This window comes from Lithobates pipiens, unplaced genomic scaffold (assembly GCF_037356315.1).
Source record: "Lithobates pipiens isolate NorthernLeopardFrog02 unplaced genomic scaffold, aLitPip1_a1.2 Scaffold_18, whole genome shotgun sequence".
In the NCBI taxonomy this organism is placed as follows: domain Eukaryota; kingdom Metazoa; phylum Chordata; class Amphibia; order Anura; family Ranidae; genus Lithobates; species Lithobates pipiens.
Window position 1 is genome coordinate 597,222,095 of NW_027507758.1, and position 9,253 is coordinate 597,231,347.

The window sequence follows — 9,253 nt, forward strand, 5'->3', positions numbered from 1 at the left end:
CTCTGGACCCCTTCACATTACACAGCACCCTGCACCTCTGGACCCCTTCACATTACACAGCACCCTGCACCTCTGGACCCCTTTGCATTACACTGCACCATGCACCTCTTGACCCCTTTACATTACACAGCCCTTGTACCTCTGGATCCCTTCACATTATACGGCAGCCTACACCTCTGGACCCCTTTACATTACACAGCCCTTGTACCTCTGGACCCCTTTGCATTACACTGCACCTCTTGACCCCTTTACATTACACAGCTCTTGTACCTCTGGACCCCTTTACATTACACAGCCCTTGTACCTCTGGATCCCTTTACATTATATGGCACCCTGCACCTCTGGACCCCTTCACATTACACAGCAGCCTACACCTCTGGACCCCTTCACATTACACAGCCCTTGTACCTCTGGACCCCTTTGCATTACACAGCTCAGTGCTGCACCTCTGGACCCCCCTTACAGACATCCCCCTAACAGTTCTGGACTCCCTGCATTTTACACAGACCCCCCCCCCCCCACAGTGCAGAACCCCCATAGTGCAGACTCCTACAGTGTAGACCCCCCACTACAGTGCAGACCCCTACATTGTAGACCCCCCATAGTGCAGACCCCTACAGTGTAGACGCCCCATAGTGCAGACCCCCCCCCCCCCCCCTCCATAGTGCAGACCCCTACAGTGCAGTCCCCTCTCAGTACACAACCTCCTTACAGTGTACAGACCCCCCTAACACAATACAGCCCCCGTTCAGAACACACACGGAGAGCCCAAGGTAATGGCTTCGCATCCGAGCCAGTCTGCACACCCGGGACCGGCACAACGATCCTGCATGCAGGGGGGGGGGGGGGGGGGAGGCGGCTTCACTGTGCTCGGCTGTGACAGCCGCTGTAGAAAGTGATCTGAGCCGTGAAAGGGTTGTGCCGACTGGCCTCGCAGCCCCACCCCCTAAACTCGGGGCGTGGTGTGTGTGTTTTTTTTTGTCACTACCGTACTCATCGTAATAGGCGCGCACACCTTTTTTTGGCGGCTGGCTAGACCTTGCTTTTGCAAACCACGGCTGGCTTGACCGCAGTACATCCCGGTGACCAGCCAATCACCTCAGCCGTCCCTCCATCTCCCGCGCCTTATTTTCAAATTGATTGTCGACCTGTCGGAATGTGTAACGGAAGTGACGTCTCGTCGTCGCCATCTTGCTACACTCCGCACGCCCCCACAGTAAGGATACAATAAGGGGGAAGCGGACATCTTGTTACACCCACCGGTGTTTTGCATTTTTACACATATTTTTTAACAGTACAGTGAGTTTATATAGTGAAATGCAGGACTTAGAACTCCGTCTGCCTGGTTGGCTGTTGAGTTTTAAAAGCAGTGGCAAACCTGCTCGTCTCACAGGTTTTCTAATCTGACAGAAATTCGCTGCTTTTTTAAATTCAACATCTAACTAGTCAGGCGCAGTTCTAAGTCCCGTGTTTCACTATATAAACTCGCTTTATTGCTAAGAATGAGCGTAAAAAGCAAAATTCCGGTGGGTGTAACAAGATGTCCGCTTCCTCCTTCTTACTGAGGATGAGTGCGGGTGTAGCAAGATGGCGGTCGCCTAAACCTGCTGCTGAGAAAAACGTGCGTTGTGCTCACGTGATCACTGCGTGCTCGCACCATTCAGCTTGTTTTTTTTTTTCTTGGTCACGTGACTGCTTACTTGTGACGTCACAGTATGTCAGGCGTTATATAAGGCAGCTGGCCAGAGTCCTGAGCAGAACGGCTGTGCTTTTACAGAGATCAGACGTGTTTAGTGTGTGGCTGTTGTGTATACACTTGTAGGAGCATTAGAACTACTTGTTACTTGCTTTTAAAGTGATATTTCAGATTACTTTTTCCTAACAGGATAATAATTTTATTGCTATCACATAATAAAACTAAAAATGCAACCAGTTAGAGTGTTGCAAATGCAAACCGACCCAAGGATTTCCGACATCATGAAGTTGGACCAACTACAAGCGCAACTCCGAAAAATGGAAGGGGCGAGGAAGCGTGCTGATCACCTGAATTTAACCCTCATACAACAGGGTAAGATAATGGATGCGTTACAAAAAGAAAACCACGCGCTCACTCAAACACTCGATGCCCTAAAACCAAAAATCAGGGTGGAGAAAACCGATCCCGTCCAAGACATCAAAAATCGAAAAGAAGCCATCGAGTATTACGACTCCGCCATCCAGCGACAATCAAACTGCATTGCCAGACTGGACCATCAAATCAAGGAAATGGAGGGGAAGCTCGCCAACCAGAAGAAGGCAAACGCCCTCCAAGCATTAAAACGGGAAACTGATGTAGAAAAAAAGGTCAGGCACATGCAGGACGAGCTTCAGCGCATTGAAACCGAAATTGCAAGGACGACCGCCCAAATGAAGAAGAACAGGGATATCGTCCAAGAGCTGTGCCTCAAAAAAGGCCCAGGTTACAGGCTACACCGCACCATGTTCCAGGAGCGCCGGGAACTAAGGGAAGCCATTAGAAAGATAAAAAGAGAAACAAAAACGTTGCAGAAAGAAGAGAAGGAGCTGATTTCCAGAGGTGTGGCTCTGAAACGGAAGGCAGATAGAGAACTTTCTGAGATGGATAGGACCATCAGGAGGCTTGAGGAGATCGGTAGGAAAATCAGGAAGTATGAGAAGGAAACTCAGGTCCAAAAAGTCACACAGAAAATATTAGTGGGTCCTGCGGTGTTAAAGGGTAAGACTGGGAAGCCAGAGACAAAGGCAAGGAGAAGCACCATGGCTGAGGAAAAGAAGAGAAAAGACAATGCAGAAACCCTCAAACATTATGAAGCCGCCTATAAAACACTAATGGCAATAACTGGGCAGGTGCGGGTGAACGACATCATAGATTACTTTAAGAAAATGGAGAAGAAGAACAATGACAGTTTTGACTTTGCCATTCATCAGGTCGATGAAATGGTAAAACTTAAAGAGGATATCCAGGTTCTTCAGGATGACATTCTTCACCTGAAAATCCAGGCGACGTCACGGGAGGCCCAAATGTATGAAGACCAATATAACCAAAGCTGCGCTACTGTAGATAAGTGGATAGCGGTAGTAGATGGGGTGTTTGGAAACATCGACTGTGAGCTTTCGCCCTTTGTAGGGAAGCTAAAAGCAAAAGATTTAACGTACCGGGATACTTTAGAGTACTTTGAAACCACTGAGAGGGAGGTTAGTAAACTCCTCCAGGTACATCATTATCTGGCAATCAAAGACAAGAATAACAATGAAATCGGCCTGCGTCCAAAGGTGGGAGGCTCTTATCCTGGTGCTAGGATGTCTCCTCCCAAATAATTCCACCAGATATGACAGATGGATATGCCATCCACTGATGACCACCAGTGGTGGCCCGTCCATAGGGGGCACTCAGGTACCGCCCCCCCCCCAAGCTGTTAAAAAAAGAAGAGCGACCGGGCGCCACACATGCGGCAGTCTATGGGAAGCTTCCTAGCCTGCAATCAGTTGGCGCAGCGGGGACCGGAGAGGACAGCGGGCGGTGTTTGTTTCCTCACTGACATGGAGAAGACACTCGTTACTTCCAGTTTCCAGTCCACAGTGGGGGGGGAGTCAATCGGTGGATTCAGAGGAACGGAGCAGCGCCTTTGAAGTTAAGGGCTGGACGGCAGTGGCGGGCTGGGCAGGGATGCATTTGCCCCCTGAGCCGATCTGATGGCTAGTAAAGAGGGGAATTGTGCAAACTAGGGGAAGGGGATTGTGTAAACTGAGGGGAGATTGGGCAGACTGGGGGGAATTGTGCAGACTAGGGTGAAGAGCAGTCTGCAAACTTGGGGGGGGGGATTTGGCAGATGGGTAAAGGGGGTTGTGCAAACTGGGGGGGAGGGGGTAATTGTGAAGACTGGGGGGGGGAGGGGGGATTGTGCAGTCTGGGGGAAGATTGGGCAGACTGTGGGGAATTTTGCACATCTGGGGGGGTAATTGTGAATGCACCGTGGGGGGATTGTGCAGACTAGGGAAAGCGGGTTGTGCAGACTGGAGGGAGGCAGGATTTTGCAGACTCCCAGAGGAAACTCCCAGAGTCTTGGAGACAGGCCACACCAGGAAGTCGGGACGGACATGACTGGCTCAGGTTGTGGGGCTAGACGCTGGTTTGCAACAACTTGACCCCAGGACCAGGAGCATCACCCCCCCCCCCCCCCCGGAGGCTGTGCAAGGACCTGCTGAGCTGCCATCGCTGAGGTGAGAGGCTGACCCCCCACATCAGGCTGCATTGATGGGCACTGGTAAGGCTGCATTGATGGGCACTAATTGGGTTGCATTGATCAGGCTGCATTAATGGGCACTGATCAGGCTGCATTGATGGGCACTGATGAGGCTGAGCTGATGGGCACTGATCGGGCTGCATTGATGAGACTGTTGCTGGGCACTGAAGAGGCTGCATTGATGAGTACTAATAAGGATGCACTGATGGGCACTGATGAGATCGCCGTAGTAGGCACAGATGAGCTGCATTTGATTGGTACAGTGAGGCTGCAATTGATTTTTTTTAAAGTATTTTTCAGTTTTTTTCCCCTCCCCAAATGTTGAGCACCAGCTGCCACTGATGACCCTGTGTCTGGGTCTTATGGACAGCCAGTAGGGTGTGTGCCCAGGTGCACACAACCCATATAAGGAGGGGCTGGTTCTCTGTGTGCGTCCAAGGAGCCAGAAGCTGTGTGTATTGAAGGGCTTCAAAGGTGTGTGCGTCCAAGGAGCCAGAAGCTGAGTGTATTGAAGGGCTTCAAAGCTGTGTGCGTCCAAGGAGCCAGAAGCTGTGTGTATTGAGGGGCTTCAAAGGTGTGTGCATCCTAGGAGCCAGAAGCTGTGTGTATTGAGGGGCTTCAAAGCTGTGTGCGTCCAAGGAGCCAGAAGCTGTGTGTATTGAGGGGCTTCAAAGCTGTGTGCGTCCAAGGAGCCAGAAGCTGTGTGTATTGAGGGGCTTCAAAGGTGTGTGCCTCCAAGGAGCCAGAAGTTGTGTGTATTGAAGGGCTTCAAAGCTGTGTGCGTCCAAGGAGCCAGAAGCTGTGTGTATTGAGGGGCTTCAAAGGTGTGTGCCTCCAAGGAGCCAGAAGCTGTGTGTATTGAAGGGCTTGAAGCTTTAAGGAGACCAAAGTTGTGTGCACCCAAGACTGTGGGCCTGGAAGATCTGGTGGTTTGAGGTACGAGTACCTATAACAGCAGTGCTGTTGAAGAGTAGCCAGGTGGGCTTACATTTTCAGTTTTGTTTGAATGACGTGTAAACCCCTTTGTGGGATTCCTTTGTGGATTTATGGACTGTTTTGTTTTGTTTGTTCAATAAACATGGGCTACCAGGCCCTTAACTATAAATGCCTGTCTGATATGGACTCACTACATAAAAACATATCACTGAGCTGAACAATCCCCAATGTCACACCACCCAATAGAATGCGAGGGACTGAAGGACACTGCCCTGGCTATCCCTTTTATTGATTTATTCATGTATTATTATTATTTATATTCTTTTTAATAATTTTTTTTTTTTAGGGTTAGGGGTTAAGATTAGAGTTAGGGGTCAGGGTTAAGGCTAGGGGTTAGGGGTAAGGATTAGAGTTAGGGATTGGGGTTAAGGTTAGGGGTAAGGATTAGCGTTAGGGATTGGGGTTAAGGTTAGGGGTGAGGATTAGAGTTAGGGGATAAGATTAGGGGTGATGATTAGCGTTAGGGATCAGGGTCCAAATACGGAAAGGTTTCTTCACAGTAAGAGCTGACTACAGCATCCATCGGCCATCCATCCTGGGAGTGAGAACACCCGAGGCACATCGTGCATGTCAGATTGTCAGAGCAGTTCTCCATCCAGCAGTCAGTGGCACAGTGATCCGGACTCTGTGTCTTTAGTATCTCATCCATCCAGCTGCACATGTTTGGGATGGGAAGAGATAAGTCCCTCTTTTAATCCTTTTTTTTTTAATAAAAATTGCTTGGAACTTACTACACTAGAGCTGTTGCGCTGTCTCCCCTCACCCCTCAAGGAGAAAAATAAAACCATTCAATAACCAAAAGAACCAATTTCAACAAACTAAGTCTGATAGGCCAAAAAGAGAAGCAAAAAAAAAGGGCATTTTGGAGAAGTATGTGGATGTTTGGGGTGGAACATGGGAGGTGTAATCTACAATATCACGCCATATAAAGGTATGGTTCCCATTAGAACATTCATACAGATACATACATTAAATTATTCCAAGATTTTGTTTAATGCAAAAGTAGTCTGGGAGCCGGATCTTAAGCAGTGTAGCACCCTCCTAGTTAGGTTGCTAGGATGTAAGGCAAATTTAGTTCTTTTTGTAATCAGTGGAGCAGTTGTTGATTTCTTTTGGCTGTTCTGGATTTCACAGGCTGCAGGTTTGATTGCTCTCCCCTGCCTTCTAGAGACTTCTGTAACATACTCTAGGAGGTTGAGCAAGTCAAATGTGTAGCATGGATATTTATTGTGCTGCAGCCAGTCCCTGGGGAGCACATAAATAGTCTGAAGTCTGGAACAGCCCTGTTCTAGTCCTGGGTCTAACTCTGCACGAGAAGTGCCCAGCGTGAGGGGATCTGCCCCTGTGGGCAGGAAGCTGGAGTTCACTTGCATGATCATCGAGGTCCCAGCTGTGGCATAGTTGGGGGGCCTGCTTCCAAAATCCCTTTATTGGAGCTAATCAAGGGAATTTCATCTAAGGACCTGGTCTGGAGAGCTCAACGACGAGTGCCTGGTGGAAGTTGTTACAAATTCAGTCAAAATCTTTAAAAAACGTAAATTGAATCAGTGTTGTATGTGGATGTTTGGGGATGAAACATGGGGGGTGCAATCTCCAATATCATGGCATAGGAAATGTGCAGTAAACGTTTCCTTTAAAAAGCACTCCCATAGATACACATACAGTACATCAGTTGTTCCAAGGTTTGCAAAAGTTGTTTAGGGGCCTTATGGATCGTATGGATCGTAAGGGGTTTTGAGAACCTCTGAATAGTAATACAAAACGTAGTTTCAAGGTTTGAAAATGTATAATTTTATTATGTTACAGATCAAAAATCAAATGTCAAAAATCCGAAGTGCCGAAAAAAGGGCATGTTGGTGTTTTATGTGAATATTTTACTCTACCAATCTTAATAACCCACGCCCCATCTCCCTGCTCCCCTTTTCCTCCAAACTCCTTGAACGCCTGGTCTACAGTCAACTGAGTGACCACCTCATTAAGAATATCCTTCTAAATCCCCTTCTGGATTTTGCCCTCAACACTCCACAGAAACTGCTTTCTTAAAACTCACAAATGACTTACTAACAGCAAAAACCAATGGACACTACACTGTACTCCTACTTCTGGACCTTTCAGCTGCTTTTGATACAGTTGATCTCCCCCACCTCCTCAAAAAAACGTTACTTCTTTGGCCTCCATGACTGTGCTCTTCGCTGGCTCGCATCTTACCTATCCCACCGCACCGTCAGTGTCACTTACAATAATATTTCCTCCACTCCTCTTTCTTTACTCTGTCGGGGGCCCCCAAGGTTCTGTTCTTGGACCTCTCTTATTCTCAATCTACACATCCTCCCTGGGTCAGCTGATAACCATCCATAGCCTTCAATATAATTTCTACGCTAACAACACCCAACTCTATCTCAGCTCATTACATCAGTCTCCTGACACGTCACTAATTCTCTAACAGACGTATTAGCCTGGATGTCACACCACTTCCTCAAACTCATGTCCGAAACCGTGCTCATAATTTTTCCTCCCCCACGTGCCCCCCTCCCCTGACTTCTCAAGATCAGTAGCATGGCCATCAACCCATCCATGCATGCTAGGGTGCTAGGAGTAATCCTGGACTCTGATCTTTCCTTTTGGCCCCACATCCAATCACTTTCCAAAGCTTGCCGCCTCAACCTCCAGAACATCTTCAAAATATGCCCCTTCTTAACCAATGAAACCACAAAGCTCCTAATTCACTCCCAGGTTATCTCTTGCCTTGACTACTGCAACTCCCTCCTCATTGGATTACCTTTAAATTGACTATCCCCCCTTCAGTCCAATGAATGCTGCTGGCAGACTCATCCACCTTACAAACCGCTCAGCATGCTATCTCTCTCTGCCAATTCCTCTCATGGCTTCCGCTCACCCAAGAAATTAAATTCAAAATACTGACAAAAAACATCCACAACTCTGCTGCCAGCTACATCACTAACCTTATCCTCAAAATACCAACCAAATTGTTCTCTTCGTTCTTCCCAAGACCTCCTGCTCTCTAGTTCCCTTGTCACCTCCTCCTATGCTCACATCCAGGACTTCTCCCAAGCCTCTCCCATCCTTTGGAATACCCTACCATAATCTGTCTGACTATTTCCTACTCTATCCACTTTTAGACGATCCCTGAAAACCTCTCTCTTTAGAGACGCCTATCCTGCTGCCACCTAACAACCGCACTTTTATTTTCTTCATCAGCTCATCTCCCACAGTTATTACCTCTTGTATCTCTTGACCCTCCCTCCTAGATTGTAAGCTCTAACAAGCAGGACCCTCTGATTTCTCCTCTATTTAATTGTTTTGTAACTGTACAAAATCTGTGCCCTATCATTGTAAAGCTCTACGCAAACTGTTGTATAGAAATCCTATATAATAATAATAGTGAAATATAGCAGGTAAAATCTCCAATAAATGTCCCCTTACAATCATAAATTAAAAGAGAAGTATGTTTTTTTTCTTTATTTAACCACTTAAGGACCGCCGCATGCCATTGTACGTCATCACAATGGCATGTACAGGCACAAGCACGTACATGTACGTGCTTGCCTTTCAGCGGGTGGGGGGTCTGATCGGACCCCCTTCCGCTGGATACAGCGGTCCGTTTCGCTTCAGGAGCGATCCGGGATGAGGGGATGGCCGTTGGTTTCTGGCCATCCCCTCTCGATCGCTCCTGGCGAATGAGAAGCTTCCTCCCTCTGTGTATAGTAAACACAGGCAGGGAGGAAGTGATGTCGTTCTCCTCGGGGCGGTCTTATTGACCGGACTACGAGGAGAAGACAGAAAGTAAGTGTGCACCAACACTACACTGACATGTAGGCACACACAGGCACACAAACCCCCCCCCCCCCGATCCCCCCCCCCCAGTCGCAGAGTCACTGATTGCAGTGATCATTAATTTACTGATCACTGCATTCAGTGTCAGTTGTAAAAGTAAAAACTGTCAGGGCAGTTAGTGTTAGGTCCAGGGTAGCCCC